A 19,471-nucleotide genomic window follows, 5' to 3' on the forward strand; every position below is an offset into this window, starting at 1 on the left:
CTGGGATTAGAGGCGTGAGCCACGACACCCAGCAAACTTAGCATCATGTTTTCAAGGTTCACCCTGATGTAGCATGGAGCAGCATTTAATGTATCACATTTTGTTTCTCCATTCACTGGTTGATGGACATTTGGGTTGTCTCCAGTTTTGTGCTGTTGTGAGTTACACTGCTGTAAACATTTGTGCACAAGTTTTTGTGTGAACATATGTTTTCAATTCTCTTGGGCCTATACCTAAGAGTGGAATTGCTGGTTTACACAGTAATGCTTTCTTTCCTTTTCTTTTCAGTGCTCAGCCCTCTATTGGAGATTCTGCCTCCCCTGGGTCGGATGTCCCTCCCTCTGCGTCCTCGTGAGTACACTCCCACAGCGGGTGGTGTGCTGTGTGTGGGTGTGCTCTGGTGCCGGACAGGGTGTAGGGGAGGGGTCTGGCGTCCTGTCCTTTGAGAGAGGACCTTGGTGAGCTTGTGTTTATGTGAGAATGCACGTGAAGTGGTGTCAGATCCCACACCTCAAGGCCCCTTCCTCCTAAGGGGCAGCCCAGGAATGGACAGGCCTCGGCCAAGGCCTGGGCTCTCTTGAGGAGTCTTCCCTTGGTGCCTCCAGTTCCTGCCCTTGGCCCATCTCCCCAGAAGGTGGTCTTTCCTTGGAGGGATCTGAGACTCCCTCCCCTGGTCTTGGGGTCATGGTGGGAACGCCGGCCTCAGCTCCATAGTGTGCTCCTTGCCTGGCATTCACATTTCTTGGCCCGTTTCCTCCACTGGGAGCTGGGATCCTAATCTCTCAAAGGGGGGACCCCCTGAGAGGATCTTGCAGGGTCGTGGGCATGGAGCTGGTACAGACTGTGTGTGCGGGGAGGGGTGACTGGGACAGGGCCTGGGCGTCAGGACGACTGGGATGGCCTAGTGGTCTCTGTCCTTGGTGCTGTGTTTGAGAATGCGGGTGAACTCCACATAGTTGAAGTTGCCTTTCTTGTCAACAGGCACCTCCGGGTACAACTCGCCCACTTGCTGGTCTGTGAGGCGGTCACCGTGGTGGGCTTCCTGGATAAAACCTGAAGTTGAGGCTTCCTCATCAAAGTGTTGCAGATCACATCTGCAGGGTCCATGCGGTTCAGCTGCTCCCCAAACACAGTGAGCAGCATGGTGAAGTTGATGGGCCCTGGGGCCTCACTCATCTCACCCTCCAGCTGTTCACCATGGGGTTCTTCCCCGGCGAGGCCAGGCCTTCCTTGTCAATGAAGCCACCACAGCTCTGGGCAAACCTGTGGAAGACCTCCTTAAACTCCCAGATTGGGGCTGGTCAAACATCACGAAGACATTGGATGTGGCCCACTGTGGCTTCTTGGTGGTCTGGCCGTGGCCTGCCTGCTGGACAGCTTGGCTTCAGGTGAATGGGGCTTTCCTGGTGCAGAGAAGGCGCTGGGCTAGGTGAATGGGGCGGGGCCAGCCATCAGGTGTGGGCTCTCAGATGGTAATTCTATGTTTAACTTATTGAAGACCCACCAAACTGTTTTCTACAGCCACTGCACCATTTTACATTCCCAGAAGCAACAGATGAAGGCTCCAATTTCATTATTTATTTTTGTAGAGACGGCATCTTGCTCTGTCATGCAGTGGAGCACTATCACGGCTCATTGCAGCCTCCACTTCCTGGGCTCAAGGGATCCTCCCACCTCCGCCACCTGAGTAGCTGGGACTACAGTCACGTGCCACCACACACAGCTAATTTTTTAATTTTTAATTTTTTGTAGAGATGGGGGTCTCACTATGTTGCCCAGACTGGCCTGGAACTCCTGACCTCAAGTGAACCTCCTGCCTCGGGCTCCCCAAAGTGCTGGGACTACAGGTGTGAGCTACTGGGTTACAATTTCTTCACATCCTCACTAACAGTTTCTTCTTTCTTTTTCTCCTTCCTTCTTTTCTCTCCTCTTCTCTTTTGATTATAACCTTCTTAGTGGGTATAAAGTGACATCTCCTTGTGGTTTTCATTGTCATTTCCCTGTTGACTGATGATTTGGGGCATCTTTTCTTCCACTTATTGGCCACTTGAATATTTTCTTCAGAGAAATGTCTATATAAATACTTTGCACATTTTAAAATTGGTTATTTATCTTTTTCCTGTTGAATTATAAATGTTCTTTAAATATTCTAGGTACTAGTTCCTTACCTGACACATGATTTGCAAATATTATCCCCCATTTTTGGGTTGTCTCTTTGCCTTCTTGATAGTATCTATTTAACTTGAATAAAGTCCAATATTTCTATTTTTCTTTGCTGCCCATTCTTTTGGTGTCATACCTAAGAAACTACTGCCTAATCCAAAGTCACACAGACTTACACCTATGTTTCCTTCTAAGAGTTTTATAGTTTTAGCTTTTACATTAAGATCTTTAATCAATTTTGAGTTAATTTAAAAACATTTTAGGGCAGGGTGCTGTAGCACATGCCTGTAATCCCAGCACTTTGGTAGGCCAAGGTGGAAAGATCACTTGAGCCCAAGAGTTCGAGACCAGCCTGTGCAACATAGTGAGACCCCGTCTTTACAGAATATAAATAATTATCTGGGAGCAGTGGCACACACCTGTAATCTCAACTATGGGGAGGCTGATGTGGGAGGATCACTTGAGCCCAGGAGGTCAAAGCTGCAGTGAGCCATGATTGCAGCCTGGGTGACAAAGTGAGACCCTGTCTCAAAAAAAAAAAAAAAATTAATTGTGGAAAAAATACACATAACAAAATGTGCCGTCTTAACAATTTTTGAGTGCACAGTTCAGTACTGTTAAGTATATTCACATTATTGTATAAGCAATCTCCAGAGCTTTTTCCTCTTGCAAAACTGAAATTTTATACCTATCAAGCAACTCCCTACTTTCCCCTCCTCCTAGCTCCTGGCAGCTGTCATTCTTCTCTGTTTCTATGAATTTGCCTACTCAAGATACTAAACGTAATCATACAGTTTTGCCTTTTTGTGACTGGCTTATTTCACTTAGCATAATGTCCTTAAGGTTCATCCCAATGATAGCATTTGTCAGAATTTCCTTCCTTTTAAAGGCTGCATAATATTTTATTGTGCCACATATTACCACGAAATAATACCACATTTTGTTCATCCATTTATCCTCAATGGACCCATAGGTTGCTTCTACCTTTTGGCTATTGCAAATAATGGAGCTATGGACATAGGTGTACAAATACCTCTTCGAGTTCCAGCTTTCTTTTTTTTTTTTTGAATTCCAGTGGCTTTAGGGGTACATGCGAGTTTGGTTACATGGATGAATTGCATGGGGTGAAGTCTAGGATTTTAGTGTACCCATCACCTGAGTAGTGTGCACTGTACCCAATAGGTAGTTTTTCATCCCTCCCCACTTCCCACCTTCCCCCTTTCTGATTCTCTGTCGTCAATTATACCATTCTGTATGCCTTTGCATACCCATAGCTTAGTTCCCACTTACCTGCTTTTAATCCCTTGAGGTATATACCCAGAAGTGGAAGTGCTGAATCACACAGTAATTCTATTTTTAATTTTTTGAGGAACTACCATGCTATTCTCCATAGTGGCTACATCATTTTACTTTTTCACCAACATTGTACAAAAGTTCTAATTTCTTCACATCCCCATCAACACCTGTAATTTTCTGTCTGTTTTTTTTAATAGTAGCCATCCTAATGGCTAGGAGATGACATCTCACTGTGGCTTTGCTTTGCATTTCCCTAAGGATTAGTGATGTTGAGCACTTTTTATGTGCTTGTTGGCCATTTGTTGTTTTGTTTTGTTTTTATTTTTTCTCTCACCCTGATTGAGACATCATTGGCATTTGTATATCTTCTTTGGAACAATGCATGTTCAGTCCATTGCCCATTCTTTAGTCAGGCTGGGTTTTTTTGTTGTTGAGTTATGGGAGTTCTCTATGTATTCTGGATATTAACCCCTTGTCAGACACATGGCATGTCGATATCTTCTCCTATTCCACGGATTGCCTTTTCATTCCGTTGATTGTGTCCTTTGATGCATGAAAGTTTTAACTTTTTTTTTTTTTTTTAGATGGAGTCACTCTCTGCTGCCCAGGCTGGATTGCAATAGCGTGATCTCCGCTCACTGCAACCTCCGCCTCTCAAGTTCAAGCGATTCTCCTGCTTCAGCCTCCCGAGTAGCTGGGATTACAGGCTTGCGCCACCACGCCTGGGGAATTTTTTGTATTTTCAGTAGAGATGGATTTCACCATGTTGGCCAGGCTGGTCTCCAACTCCTGACCTCAGGTGATCTACCTGGGCCTTCCAAAATGCTGGGATTAGAGGCGTGAACCACCACACCTTACTGAAAGTTTTAATTTAGATGTCCAATTTATATATTCTTTCTTTTGTTGCCTGTGCTGTAGGTGTCATATCCAGGAAATCCTTGCTAAATCCAAAGACATGACACTTCCCGTATGTTTTCTTCTATGAGTTTCATAGTTTCTGTCTCACATTGAGATTTTTGATCCATTTCAAGGTAATTTTTGTATATGGTATAAGGGTCCAACTTCTTTCTTTTACATGTGATATCAAGTTTTTCCAATAAAAGTTAGTTTTTTATTTTTAACCAAAGTAGTACAACATATTTGGCTTACAAAGTATAACAGTACAATGGTGTCCTAAAATGTGCGGACTGCATACATATTTAAAACAAGGCTCACTGGGACATAGACAGGCAGGGAATCTTCAATGCTCACATGTCTAATTTTCTCACATAGAGATGTGCCTGGGCACAGACATTCTACAGCAGAAAGAGCTCCAGGAGAAGGATTCCACCTCATGCTGTTTTGCAGGTTTATAGGGGAGTTGGAAAGTTGCAGGGAATGTTGAGTCAGTTAGGCAACAGTGGGAACCTCCTTGGGGAGAAGAAGCTGAGCTGAGGAGCCTCCAGAGCTGAGCTCTTAGTATCCGCCAGAGGCTGCTGGTTCTTCTGTGGAGCTAATTCAGACCTGCTCAGCTAGCTTCTTGATAAATTACTGTAGGGGTGCAGAGGGGGAGGAAAGGAAGCCCCAGGCCCATTCCAGTTTGCCTCTCTTTATATTACAAAGATTATAATTAAGAAAATAAGATTCTCTGCTCACCCACACCCACTAAGCCCCACACCCCAAGGCCAGACACTTGCAACTCTTTTACCTATTCATTTCAGGATTATACTCCCATATTCTTTTACAATTATTTCTTGACTCACCCCATCCCTACTTCTTTTTTGTTGTTGTTACTTTACTTACGGATTTTCTATTATACAGGAGGAAGCTTCAGCCTTCCTAAGCCTTCTCCTCCCACATTCTTCTAGTTGTTATATCGCAGTTAATGTTATTATTCAGTACTCATTCATTAATTCATCAATATTTTTTGAGAGCATACTATGTGTCAGGCACTACTGTAGGTGCTGGAGATTCTTTAGTAATCCAAATAAAGTCCCAGTGTTGATGGAGTTTATAACGATTAATTAAATTTTGTTCACTGATGAGCCAATTAATATGCTATGATGACATTTTTTTTCTTGTGTTACTTTCTGTTTTTCCTGAAGTTAATGATTACTTTTTGTTTGTTCGTTTGCTCAGGTTTGTATGTACCCAAATCATTCTTCCTTCATTTTTCAATAGAACTTCTCTTTCTTATTCCCCACCTGGTCAAAGGCACCAGGCAACCTATCAATTCTTCCCCTCCTCCTCCTTTTCTTTTTTCTCCTCTTTAAAAAATTTGCATCCATGTAGGTTTTAGTTATTTCTTTGTTTTACTGTGGTTGGTTTTCATTCTTTGACCTAGGCACTCATTGATTTATTTCAATTTAGATACTCAGTGATTTACTTCCCTTCAGTACTAGGAAATTTACTAGTTAAAAAAAAAACACCCAAAACAACCTCCTTTTCTCTATTTACAATAACATTCCTATTGATAAGGGCCAGGTGTGGTGGCTCATGCTTGTAATCCCAGCACTTTGGGAAGCCGAAGCGGGCAGATCACTTGAGGGCCAGGAGTTCGTGACCAGCCTGGCCAACATGGTGAAACCCCGTCTCTACCAAAAAATACAAAAAATTAGCAAGGCATGGTGGCGTGCACCTGTAGTCCCAGCTACTCGGGAGGTTGAGGCAGAAGAATGGCTTGAACCTGGGAGGCAGAGGTTGCAGTGAGCTGAGATTGCGCCACTGCACTCCAGCCTGGATGACAGAGTGAGACTCCCTCATAAAATAAAATAAAATAAAATAAAATAAAATAAAATAAAAATTAGACTTCCTGAAATGGTCTTCTATTTCTCTTATATTTTATCTTTTGTTTTCTATACTTTTGTCTTTGTTTCTATACTTTCTGGGAGATTTCCTAGACTTACTCTCCCAAAGGTTTTATTGAGTTTTTTATGTAGATAGTCATATTTTAAATTTCTAAAAGTTATTTTCTATCATCTGCTCTCTGTTGCTCCTTGTTTTGTATTATCCTGCTCTCATTCCATGGAGATCACTCTGAAGATATTGATAATAGTTTTTATACTTCCTCTTCTTTTTTTCTTTTTTGAGACAGAGTCTCACTCTCTTGCCCAGGCTGGAGTGCAGTGGCGTGATCTCTGCTCACTGCACGCTCTGCCTCACAGGTTCAAACAATTTTCTTGCCTCAGCCTCCCGAGTAGCTGGGATTACAGGCCTGTGCCACCATGCCTGGCTAATTTTTGTATTTTTAGTAGAGACAGGGTTTCACCACGTTGGCCAGGCTGGTCTCCAGCTCCTGACCTCAAATGATTTGCTCACCTCTGCTCACCTTGGCATCCCAAAGTGCTGGGATTACAGGCCTGAGCCACCGTGCCAGACTTGTTTCCTCTTCTTCTAATGAAAGATGTCTAATAACTTTTCCAATATCTTCTATGATAATGGACCATTCAGATTTTCCATTTTCTTTTGGGTCACTTCTGGTAATTTACATGCTACTGGAAGTTACCCATTTCCTCTAGATCTTCATATTTGCTGCCACATAATTTTGTGAAGTTAACATTTATATCTTTAATCTCTCCTGTATTCATGGTTATGTCTTTCTTATTCTTTTTATTTTTACTTTCCCTCTTTTTAATTTTTTATTTTAATTTTTGTGGGTACATAGCAAGTGTATATATTTATGGAGTACATGAGATGTTTTGATGCAGGCATGCAGTGCATAATAATCACATAGTGTAAAATCGCGTATCTGGCCGGGCCCGGTGGCTCACGCCTGTAATCCCAGCACTTTGGGAGGCCGAGGCGGGTGGATCACGAGGTCAAGAGATTGAGACCATCCTGGCCAACATGGTGAAACCGTGTCTCTATTAAAAACAGAAAAATTAGCTGGGCCTGGTGGTGCATGGCTATAGTCCCAGCTACTCGGGAGGCTGAGGCAGGAGAATTGCTTGAACCTAGGAGGTGGAGGTTGCAATGAGCCGAGATCATGGCATTGTACTCCAGCCTGGGTGACAGAGCAAGTCTGTCTCAAAGAAATACATAAATAAGTAAATAAATAAATAAATAAATGGGGTATCCATCCCCTGAAGCATTTATCCTTTATGTTACAAACAACCCAATTATACTCTTTTATTAATTTTTATTTTATTTATTTATTTTTGAGATGGAGTATCGCTCTGTCGCCCAGGCCAGAGTACAGTGGTGTGATCTCGGCTCACTGCAACCTCTGCCTCCTGGGTTCTAGCAATTCTTCTGCCTCAGCTTCCCAAGTAGCTCAGATTACAGGCGTCAGCCGCCACACCTGGCTAATTTTTGTATTTTAGTAGAGATGGGGTTTCACCATGTTGGTCAGGATGGTCTCAAACTCCTGCCCTCAAATGATCTTTCTGCCTTGGCCTCTCCAAGTGCTGGGATTATAGGCATAAGCCACCGTGCCCTGACCCTCTTTTAGTATTTTTTAAAATGTACAATTAAATTATTATTGACCATAGTCACCCTGTTGTGCTACCAAATACTAGGTCTTATTCATTCTTTCTATTTTTTTGTACTTATTAACTCTCACCATCTCCCTTACTTTGTCTCTTTTTTGCTTGATCAGTTTTCAATTTCACTTTTTATTGTTATTTTCATTTTCTCTTCTTCAATTTCTTTTTTTTCTTATTAAGCTAAATACATAGCTCCTTATGTACTTAATCAAGAGACTTTTTGTGGAGCGGGGGATTAGGTTTAGGGTGTATTAGTATATGAATATGAAATATCAGTATATTAATAGAAAAAATATCAGTAAGCTAAGAAAATTCATCAGGTCTAATTAGCCGAACGTACAATGTTCAGTAGTCACTTCATATTCTTCTCTGCTTATTTGTATGTGTGCAGAAAAGGCTGAGAGGTGGACTGAGTAAAAGCTCAGGGGTAGTTTGGCAGCCGTAGGAAGAGATGGCAATGGATGCTTATTAGGGAGATGAGAAAAAATGAAAGAGGGAACTTCAACATCCTCATGGGTTGAGGCTTTTTGGGAACTTCCAGGAGATGAAAGTGTTCAAAGACAGCTACTTGGGAGTTAGAAACAATTAAATAATGGCAATTTAAGTCTGAATGGGAGAACATTCCGCTCACACACACAATTAGTCTTACTATTATTCACTGATAATTTAAGAATAATCCTGGGAATTATTTTAATAGGAAATGTCCAGACGTTTTTCCCAAAGTGTTTTCAAGGCTTAGGAAAATATCATTAACATTATCATAGCTTATGAATCTTATCTTGTATTTTTATTATTCATAGAATCCTTATGATCTTAATTGAGGTATTTTTTGGGGGAGAGGGTATATACGTTTTTACCTAAGTTCTAATATTTTCTCAATCTTGTTTTGTCCTCCAGAAAATTGGAGAAAAGACAGTTTTCAGACCAGAATCTAATTTTTTCCCAGCATTTGATTAGAAAAAACTTCAAACATACAGGAAATTTGTAAGACATGTATGGTAAATGGCTGGGTGCGGTGGCTCACACCTGCAATCCCAGCACTTTGGGAGGCCGAGGTGGGAGGATCACTTGAGCCCAAGAGTTAGAGACTAGCCTGGACAACATGGTGAAACCCTGTGTCTACTAAAAATACAAAAATTAGCCAGGTGTGGTGGTGCGTGCCTGTAGTCCCAGCTACTTGGGAGGCTGAGACATAAGAATCGCTTGAACCCGGGAGGCAGAGGCTGCAGTGAGTGTCACTGCACTCCAGCCTGGGTGACAGAGAGAGACTTCATCTCAAAATAAATAAATAAAAATAAAAATTAGCCGGGTGTGGTGGTGCACACCTGTAGTCCAGCTACTCAGGATGCTGAGGTGGGAGGATGGCTTGTGCAGCACAGCAGGTGGAGCCTGCAGTGAGCCACTGAACTCCAGCCTGGCCAACAGAGAGAGACCCTGTCTCCAAAAAATATAAAAAATAAAAAATAGAAGAATAAGAAAGAGAGAAAAAATAAAATAAATGTACAGTAAACACCTATATACCCACCACCCAGATTCTATAATCAGAACCTAATTTTTACTAGCTAGAATTAGCATTTGTCTAGACCTACAAGTGATATTGAGTAGTGACAGCTCTATCATAATTACATAGACATACTCTGTTTCTGCTGGTAAGCCCAGTGCTTCATAAGAGTTTTGTACTGTGGCCAATTTTATGAGTGTTTTAAACAAGCCAACACAGGTCAGCTGTTAGCTGGGTGGAGGAGCTTCTAGAGAGTTCTTCCCAGCTTAAAAAAACAAAATTTCAAAGTCATCTGGCATGCTGCCTAAAGACACCCACAGTTTTGGCTCTTAGAAGCAGGTGATGTCCATAAGCATAACCTTGGATTTCTGGTTGTGCAACAAGGAGCAACTACCACCCCTCTGGTGCAGAAGGTGACAGAGACAGTGACAAGAGGAGGGGTAGCTGGAATTCATATCCCTTCACATCAGTTTCACTAAAAGTTCCACCCTGCAATTGGTGGCCACGGTCCCGACAGAGAGCCCTGTCCTCTTCTACAAATTCACACAATATTCTGTATGTTTTCTAGAGCCATTAAAGCTTTTTTAAAAGGAGCATTGTTCTTTGAAATCTAAGGAAAACTGGCAATCATCTCTCTAAGCCGGTTCCAAGTACCGTATATATATCTCAAGCCATAATAATTACTTCATTTTGGCAAAACATCATCTATCCTTGGCTTATTTCTTTTCCTGGAAGCTCTTTGCTTAAGAACAGACTCAGGAGCAAAGGATGTGTGCTCACAGGTAAGCTAGTTCCTTCTCACAGAAAAACCAACCAAAAAACAAAACCAAAGAAGAGTCCTATTGCTTCTCAGCCTTTTGGCTCCGATCAAGCATCAAAAAGAGGCTTTGTGGTTGAATGAAATCCATACCATATTCATCCTGTTAAAAACAGGTGTTATTTCCCCAAATGCTAAAGCTCTTTAGGTCAGCACTGAATATGCAATTTTGTTTTTGTTTTTGAGATGGAGTCTCACTCTCTTGCCCAGGCTGGGGTACAGTGGCGCGATCTCGGCTCACTGCAATTTCTGCCTCCTGGGTTCAAGCGATTCTCCCACCTCACCCTCCCAAGTAGCTGGGATTAGAAGGCGCTCACCACCATGCCTGGCTAATTTTTGTAGTCTTAGTAGAGATAGGAGTCTCACCATATTGGCCAAGCTGGTCTTGAACTCCTGACCTCAAATGATCCGCCCACCTTGGCCTCCCAAAGTGCTGGGATTACGGGTGTGAGCCAATGCCCCTGGCCTGAATACACAATTTTGAACAGGAATGGAGTACTCGGGTGAATATGAAAATAACACATTTAGAATGGGGCTGGTATTTTTAAATTCTAAAAGTTTTATTTTTTTTGCCTTTCTGAGTACATGACCATCACTCTAGAACAAGGATCAGCAAACATTTCTGTAAAGGTCCATTTAGTCAATATTTTTGGTTGTTGCAAGTACTCAACTCTGCCGTAGTAGCAGAGAAGCAGCCGTAGACAACACAAACAAATGAGCTTGGCTGGATTCCAATCAAACTTTAGTTATGGACTGAGATGAAGACTACATCAGCTATACCGGCTATACTTTGCAACTCTTTCCTCAAAGGTAATCTAGTTCTCAATCTTTAGACAGCTTTTATTCAATTCATGAAACCACAGGATTACAGACAGTCATAACTGAGCCTGAATTTTCACCATAATTTTAAAAGTAATAGGTAGGGTAGAAGTTAAAAACTTAAGTTTTAGAGTCAGTCAGATGTGAATTCAAATCCAGACTCTGTGGCTTTCTTAGTTGTGTGATATCAGGTAAACTGAAGAATGTTTCTATGTTTCTTCATTTGTGAAATAGGGAAATTGTTTTGAAGATTAGAAGAAATAATACATATCAAACTTTTTTTTTTTTTTTTTGAGACTGAGTCTCAATCTGTTGCCCTCTTGGCTCACTGCAGCCTCAGCCTCCCAGGTTCCAGTGATTCTCCTGCCTCAGCCTCCCAAGTAGCTGGGACTACAGGCCCATGCCACCACACACGGCTAATTTTGTATTTTTAGTAGAGATGGGGTTTCACCATGTTGGCCAAGCTGGTCTTCAACTCCTGACCTCAAGTGATCCACCCTCCTCGGCCTCCCAAAATGCTGGGATTACAGGCGTGAGCCACTGCTCCCAGCCTGTATATCAAACTCTAAACCCAGTGCTCAATAAGGCACACAGTAAATTCTCAATAGATGTTAACTTACCGTCATTAGTCAGTGAAGTCATTGCTGAGTAATGATTATTTTTATCTGTGTAGGAAGATCATCCATGGCCAGGCGCGGTGGCTCCCACCTGTAATGTCAGCACTCTGCGGGATCGAGGCAGGTGGATCACCTGAGGTCAGGGGTTCGAGATCAGCCTGACCAACATGGTGAAACCACATCTCTACTAAAAATACAAAAAAAAAAAAAAAAATTAGCTGGGCGTGGTGGCGGGCGCCTGTAGTCCCAGCTACTCTGGAGGCTGAGGCAGGAGAATCACTTGAACCGGGGAGGCGGAGCTTGCAGTGAACCGAGATCGCACCACTGCACTCCAGCCTGGGTAACAGAGCTTGACTCGTCTCAAAAAAAAAAAAAAAAAAAAAATCATCCATGACATTTGGTGTTCAATAGTCCATTTCACTGATTATATACCATTTTATAACTAGGAAAATTTCCCTAATGTCATGTTTGTTTAATGTGAGATCCCTGTGATTAATGTGATATAATAATAGATGGGTTATACAGCAGGCTCCTTGAATGACAGCTGGCTCCGTCCATCTCGGCACCACAGGAAGGCAGGAAAGAAGTGTATCTTTTCATCTTTAACTTGCCACTGTCACTGCCTTTACATATCTGTGGGCCAATGGCATTTGTGCATATATATTTTAAAAATTAATATTTATTAAAGCACTAAAAATGAGTTCAGATGCTTTATGGAGAGTGGCACATCTCATCAGACAGTGTTCAAGCAAATGCAATTTTATTTCAAAGTTGTTTTTTCTTTACAGGTAAGACATAGTATAAACGGCAAAATTCAAAAGGTGCAGAAGATTCTAGTATGGTGAAAAGCAAGTTTTCTTTCTCTCCTCCACTCCTAGTCCCACAGTGACCATCCTAAGAAGCAACCACTTCCAGAGATGCAAACACACATACCAGATACACACAGCCCTACTCACACTCTTCTGCACTTTATTACTTAGAATACACCGGAAATTTTCCACGTCTCAGCAAATACAGCTGCCCTGTACTCTTTAATGGCAGCTTAGTGTTCCCTCAGAGGGATGCGCCCCATATCATTCACCCAGCCCCCAGGGACGGGCTTTTAGATTGTTTCCAGCTGCTTGCTCTTACAAGCAACACTGCAACGCTGCCCTGTTACTTTTAATCTTCTTTATCCTGTGATTCCGTTCTGCTTTTCCTTCCAGCACGACCGCAAAGTGACTCTGCGGGGTTTTCCCGAGTGCCCTCGCCCCAGACCTCAGCGAGTTATTTGTGGAGTCACCGGCTCCTGCTCCGCATTGTTACTCGAAGTCTCCCCGGGACAGCGGGGAGCAGGCGGGGCTGCGTGTCCCGGCCTGCGCGTCTGGGCCCAGGCGGGAGCGCGTAGCGCTCAGATTTCGGGTGGATAGTGCGTGGGAGGCGGCGCTGCCCTCCGTATGCAGCGCGCGTGCAGCCGCGGTGGCGCTGCGATCTGCGGCCCGGGGCCCTGGTGTGAAACTCCCGCGGAGATGCTCCCAGCCGCGGGCCGCAGCTCGCCCCTGCACGGAGGGAGGTGTCTAAAGGTGTCTCTTAGGAACAGGCACAACCCGGGCAGCCGGGCCCCAGAACAATGGGTGCTTTCAGCCGCCCCTTTAGATGCCTGGCCCGTCACCATGGCAACCACCCCATTATTGAAAGTCAGTGCCGGTCCCCGCCTTAGACGCTCTCCTCCCGGGCTCCCCTCCCCCGCCGGCCCCGCCGTATGGTGTGAGTGTCACTGGCAGCTGTTGTCAAAAGAAGGCACCTCTTTGTCTCCAGGGGATGAAAGCCATTTGGTTTCCAGCGCCACCCTTTCTCTCCGCCCGGCAACTTTTCTCCGCGTCCCGTCCCCAAGGCGCCCCTGGATGCGCGCGCTCGGCCCCGCGCCCGCCACCCGCGCTCGGCCCCGCGCCCGCCACCCGCGCTGAGTGCTGGTATCCTCCCCGTCACTCAACCCAGAGCCGTTCTGCGTCTGCCTCAAACTCTCAGAGTCTTTATAAGTCTCATTCTCAAGAGTTGTGTCCCAGCGAGGGGAATCCGCCTTGGAAATCGCGGCTTCCTCCTTGCACGCCGCTCCCTGACTTTCAGCGCGATCCGGATCTCCCCTCACACCCAACAGCACCACCTTCCGAGACTAGCGGCTCATTACCGCCCAGTCCCCGCGGCCGGCACAAGAACTCCTCGCCGGGCCGCATTCCAGGCTGGGCCGGGTCTTTAGAATAAGGACCAGTTGTGTGTCTCCCTGTCGCTGGCAGCGGATCACTTTCTGGTCGAAGAAAAGACAAAACTACGAGGGAAACAATAGGACCTGTATGTTTTACACACAGTTCTCATTCGAAATGTATCATGATCATATTTTTAAAGGTCCGTGTTACCTTTCATAAATACCTAAATATGACTTACTTTCTGTTGTCTGCGGAAGAAATTGATAAACATTAAAAAAGCAAGAATATCTTTGGTGGCCATGTGTCTGGGATGTGGGGTTCACCTATCATCTGCCCCAGGGATCCTAAGAGGGGAACAGATGGTGTTTTCAAAACCTATCTGGAAATAAAAAAGGTTACGGTGCTGAGAGGAAGAGCAGAGTCCAAGAGGAGGGGGCTGTGAGAGAGAAACGCAGAGAGAATAAAGCTAGGACTTCCAGCTATTCTGTAAAGACACACTTTAGATGCTGTGTGGGTAGGAAAAATAGAGGAGTCATAAAACTTCACTGATACTGAAAAGTGTAACTACTAGAGGAAGAAATTTAAGGATAATTTGTTCAGAACTCAGTCTATATTTTTAAATAAAGTTTAAAAATAATTACCAAATGATAAACACATTTTTAAAACTTTGTAAATGCTAAAAGTATGACAAGTAAAGAAAAGCAGGTGACTGACGAGAGGTAAGTTGTTGTGGTCTTTGCGTCCAAAACTATCAGTTCCATTTGATAAACAGGATGCAGGCGAGTCTGACACACAGGAAACAAGTGTTTGCAAAGCCCAGGGGTGTGTTTCCCTCTGCGTACAAGTGTTATCTGAGTAACTATCTAGAAAATAGTAAGTATGTTACCCTGAAAACGTTTCCTGACAGTCCAACATCTTTTCTTTTCCGATAAATTCTGGAAAAAATTCTGTCATTCTTCCATGAGATTTGATGAGTATTTCTCCAGTCATTTCAAATGAGGGTTAATTATGCAGTGTCAAAATTTGAAACGCTAGTTATTTAATGTGATGGGTTTGGTAAAAAGTGCGTAAGATTGTTATTACCAAGTAAAAGCAATTTTCCATATCTGATGGTAATCTGTCTGATTTTTAACCAATAAATGCGTCATTTTATTTTGTTGAAGTCACACATGGAACTATGTAGAAGTGAGCTCCACGGAACTCAGGGGCCACCATGGGAATGAAGACCAAGGCCAAGAAGACATTGCTCCGGAATTCTATTGGTGCGTCCTCTGGAGCACCTCTGCTTGATCTTTTTTGTTGGTTGATTGGTTGGTTGGTTGGTTGGTTTTGTCTTCAGAGATAGTCTTGCTATGTTGCCCATAATGGTCTTGAACTCCTGGGGTCAATCCATCCTCCCGCAGCTTCCTGAGTAGTTGAGAATACAGGTGTGTGCTGTCTCACCCAGCTCTTCATCTGTTTTCCATGAAACCTTCCATTTGTCTAAAATATTTCACTTAATTAAAATAAAAGTTGCCCTGGTGTGGTGGCTCACACCTGTAATCCCAGCACTTTGGGAGGCCAAAGCAGAAGGATCCCTTGAGCCCAGAAGTTCAGGACCAGCCTGGGCAATATAGTGAAACCCCCATCCTTTAAAATAAAAAAAATTAGCCAGGCATGGTGGTGCACACCTGTGGTCCCAGCTACTCTGAAGGCCGAGGTTGGAGAATGGCTTGAGTCAAGGACGCAGAGGTTGCAGTGTGACCAGAGATCACACCACTGTACTTTAAGCCTGGTCAACAGAGCCAGACCCTCTCTAAAAAAAAAAAAAAAAAAAAAAAAAAAAAAAGACCACTAGAATTTTAGCATTGGGAAAGATCTTAAAGATAATTTAGTTCAATCCTCTCATTTTACGACCCATGAGACCCAAGGACCTCCCTAGGTAACCTCCTGAGGTCACACCGCCAGTTTGTGGTGACCCTGTGATTGCTTGTCATCCCCACAATGCTTTCAGACATGACTCTTACCTTGACATCACATACTGTACCTTGTTTTCACAATGGACATGTTTCTGTCTTGTCTTCTAACAAGATTAAATAGAAAGTCCAGCACTGTGGCTTGTGCCTGGAATCCCAACTCAGGAGGCTGAGGCTGGAGGATTGCTTCAGACCAGCAGCTCAAGGCCAGTCTCGGCAGCAGAGCAAGATCCTGTCTCAAAAAAAAAAAAAAAAAAAAAAAAAAAATTTAAGTAAAGTCTATTTTGTGGAACCTTCCTGTTTTCCAGTCCACCTTAACTAAGCCCTCCAATTCCAGACTTTAATTAAAATATTCAGTCTATTCATTGATTGTAATCACACTTCACTTTGTTAGTTGCCTATTGGATATCCATTCTCCTGTCTTCCTTATTCACAGAATCCATTTTGGAAATGGGAGTGGGGGCAGTAATGTGCCCAGCTAAGAACAATCCCAGGACCTCCTTTAACATAATATTATCTGAACAAGAGAGTACCAGTGGGATTCAGGAAAACTTCCTTAAAGGGAGCCAACACAGTTGGCTCATGCCCATTTGATCTTTATCTTTTTTTGCCTGGAATATAGCTTGATGCCTGGAGCCACAGCAACAATGTTATGCACATGAAGATGAAAGCTCCACCCCCAGGAAGGGTAGGATGACAAGCTAAGAGATGCCTGAGTCCATGATGGAAGCTGCCATTCCAGCTCTGGATTTATGAATTTCTTGACATCTCATGATGTGGAGAGAAAACTAAACCCCTATCTTGTTTAAGCCAGTGTTATTTGGCTTTTCTGTTATATGTAGCTAAGCATAATCCCCATGGGCTCCGATTTAGGACAAGAATAAAGGAGAATTAGGGGGCCTGGCACAGTGGCTCACGCCTGCAACCCTAGCACTTTGGGAGGTCGAGGCAGGCAAATTGCTTGAGTCCAGTTCGAGACCAGCCTGGGCAATGTTGTGAAACCCTGTCTCTACAAAAAAATAGAAAAATTAGCCAGGCATGGTGAACACACACCTGTAGTCCCAGCCAGCCCAGAGGCTGAGGTGGGAGGATCACTTAAGCCCGGGAGGTGAAGGCTGCAGCAGTGAGCCAAGATCGTGCCACTGTACTCCAGCCTGGGTGAGAGTGAGACCATGTCTCAAAAAAAAAAGAAAAAAAAAAGGTAGGATTAGGAATTCAGTTTTTTAAGGAAAACTTACTAGCTACTCATCTAGTAGCCTGTACATACAAATCACAGGGCTGTAGTATAATAATTCATTCACTTAATCTTGTAATAAAGTAATCTCTTCCCCCTACCCCCTGCCTCTGGCTACTATATGTGTATGTCTCTTGTCCAGATGCTATTATAGATCCATGTATGGTAAGAACTAAACTTTCAAGTGCGACCTTGACATTCTTGAAGATCACAGGGCCCAAAGGCTTATGAATTCCCCTCATCTTACCAGACATCCCTGGCTAATTCTGTCAGCAGGACAAGCTGCACCCCATGCAGTTCTCAACCTAATGAGCTTCACCTTCCCATTAGCCTGCGAAATACTTCAAACAAACCAATCACATGCTCCAATGGGAACCAAGAGCCATCCTGCCCTCTTGTCTCTACCAAGGCTGCCTCTCTGGGGGTTTGCTCTACTCCAGAATGCAGCCCCCACAGTCTGCAATCTCCTCCTCCTGCAGCTGTGAGTTTACATTGTGAATAAACTGCTGTCAGCCTCATCCGTCCAGGGCCAGGTGTCATGTGTTTGGCTATCTTGTACTTTTTAGGGCAGGGATCCCCCACCAACGGTGGAAGGTGATCACAACAGCCCATGTAAGTCACAAATATTTATTTATTTAAAATTTTAGATTCAGGGGTACAGGTGCAGGTTTGTTACTTGAGTATATTGCGTGATGCTGAGGCTTTAATGATCTCGTCAGCCAAGTAGTGAGCACAGTACCCATAGGTAGTTTTTTGACCCTTGACTTCCTCTCTTTCCCCTGTTTTTGGGATCCCAGTGTTTATTGTTCCCATCTTTGTGTCTGTGTGTACCTAACATTTAGCTCCCACTTAAAAGTGAAAACACGCAGTATTTGCTTTTCTGTTTCTGCATTAATTTGCTTAGGATAATGGCCTCCAGCTGCATCCATGTTGCTGCAAAGGACATGATTTCACTCTGTTTTATGGCTACATAGTATTCCACGGTGTATATGTACCACATTTTCTTTATCCAATCCACCATTGATGGGCACCTAGGTTGATTCCATGTCTTTGCTATTGTGAATAGCACAGTGATGAACATACGAGTGCATATGTCTTTTTGGTAGAACAATTTATTTCCTTTGGGTATATGCCCAGTAATGGGATTGCTGGATTGCATGGTAGTGCTATTTTAAGTTCTTTGAGAGATCCCCAAGCTGCTTTTCACAGGGCAACAAACATTTACTGAAACCTCCTGGGGGCCAGATATTGTGCTAGGCAATGGCTACAAAGGTGAGCAAGACAGACACAGTGCCTGCCCTCAGGGGGCACATACTCTAGTGGGGAAGACTGACAAAGAAGAAAAGACCACAGAGAAATAAACACAGTAATTACAAGCTGCGATGGGTATTATAAAGAATAGAGACAGAATACTTAGGGTGGTAGAGGAAGAGGAAGATGGGGGGTAGATTTAGACAAGGTGCTTAATGGAAGACTCCCTGAGAAGGTACCATAAAGGAAGACTTAAAGGAAGAATAGGAGCTTCCAAGCAGAGGAAAGAGCATATTCTAGGCCCAGAGCTGAGAGTGGGGGTGAGTGGTGGAGGGGTGTGGCAAGAGATTCAACTGGAGAGATGGAGAGGACAGATAAGTGGTAAAGGTAATCGGGTGTGGTGGCATGCCTGTAGTCCCATTTACTCAGGAGGCTGAAGTGGGAGTATTGCTTGAGTCCAGGAGTTCAAGTCTGCAATAAGTTATGATCACACCACTGCACTCCAGCCTGGGCAACACAGTGAGACCCTGACTCTAAGGGGCGGGGGAAAAGAAGTAGTAAAGGCATTTTTGATTGAATGCCATGGGAATGCATTGATGGGTTCCAAGCTGCACATAACTGTTTACAGTTTTAAAAGCACACTTTTGCTGCTATATAGAAAATGGATTGGAGGGGTGAGAGTAGAAATGGGAGACGAGTATAGCAGCGGTTATCATCTTTCAGGGAAGTGGTGATGGTGGCCTGGACTAAAGTGATGACATTGCATTGGAGAGATTCTGAATTCCTGATGTACATTAAAGATAGAATCCACAGGGTGTGCTTCTGATTACATGAGGGGATGAGGGTAATGGAGGACTTGAGGATGACTCATGGGTTTGAGTAGCTGGATGGATGGTGGTATTGTTTACTAAGCTGGGGAAAACAGTTGAGGTTGGAGATACATCGAGAGCTGTCATCATTAAAAGGGTATTACACTCATGAAGCCATCTAGGGAGAGTTCAGAGAAAGAACCTCAGAGCGCGTCTACTAACAAGCCACAGAATAATGCCATGCCCCTGAGGTGAGGGTGTGGCCTCATGATTGGATATTCTTGTGGTTAATCATCTGGGGAAGGGACCATTTGGTGCAATAATTATAGCCCTCAGGAGACAGGAACCAGGAGGCCAGCCTGA

At 43.8% G+C, this 19,471-nt stretch overlaps 1 pseudogene; it reads right to left on the reverse strand.

Annotated features, from left to right (window-relative positions):
• Positions 1-901: 901 nt before the first annotated feature.
• On the reverse strand, positions 902-14,160 carry LOC129042058 (myosin regulatory light chain 10-like; annotated as a pseudogene).
• Between the last annotated feature and the right edge of the window lie 5,311 nt (positions 14,161-19,471).

This window comes from Pongo pygmaeus, chromosome 7 (assembly GCF_028885625.2).
Source record: "Pongo pygmaeus isolate AG05252 chromosome 7, NHGRI_mPonPyg2-v2.0_pri, whole genome shotgun sequence".
Lineage (NCBI taxonomy): Eukaryota > Metazoa > Chordata > Mammalia > Primates > Hominidae > Pongo > Pongo pygmaeus.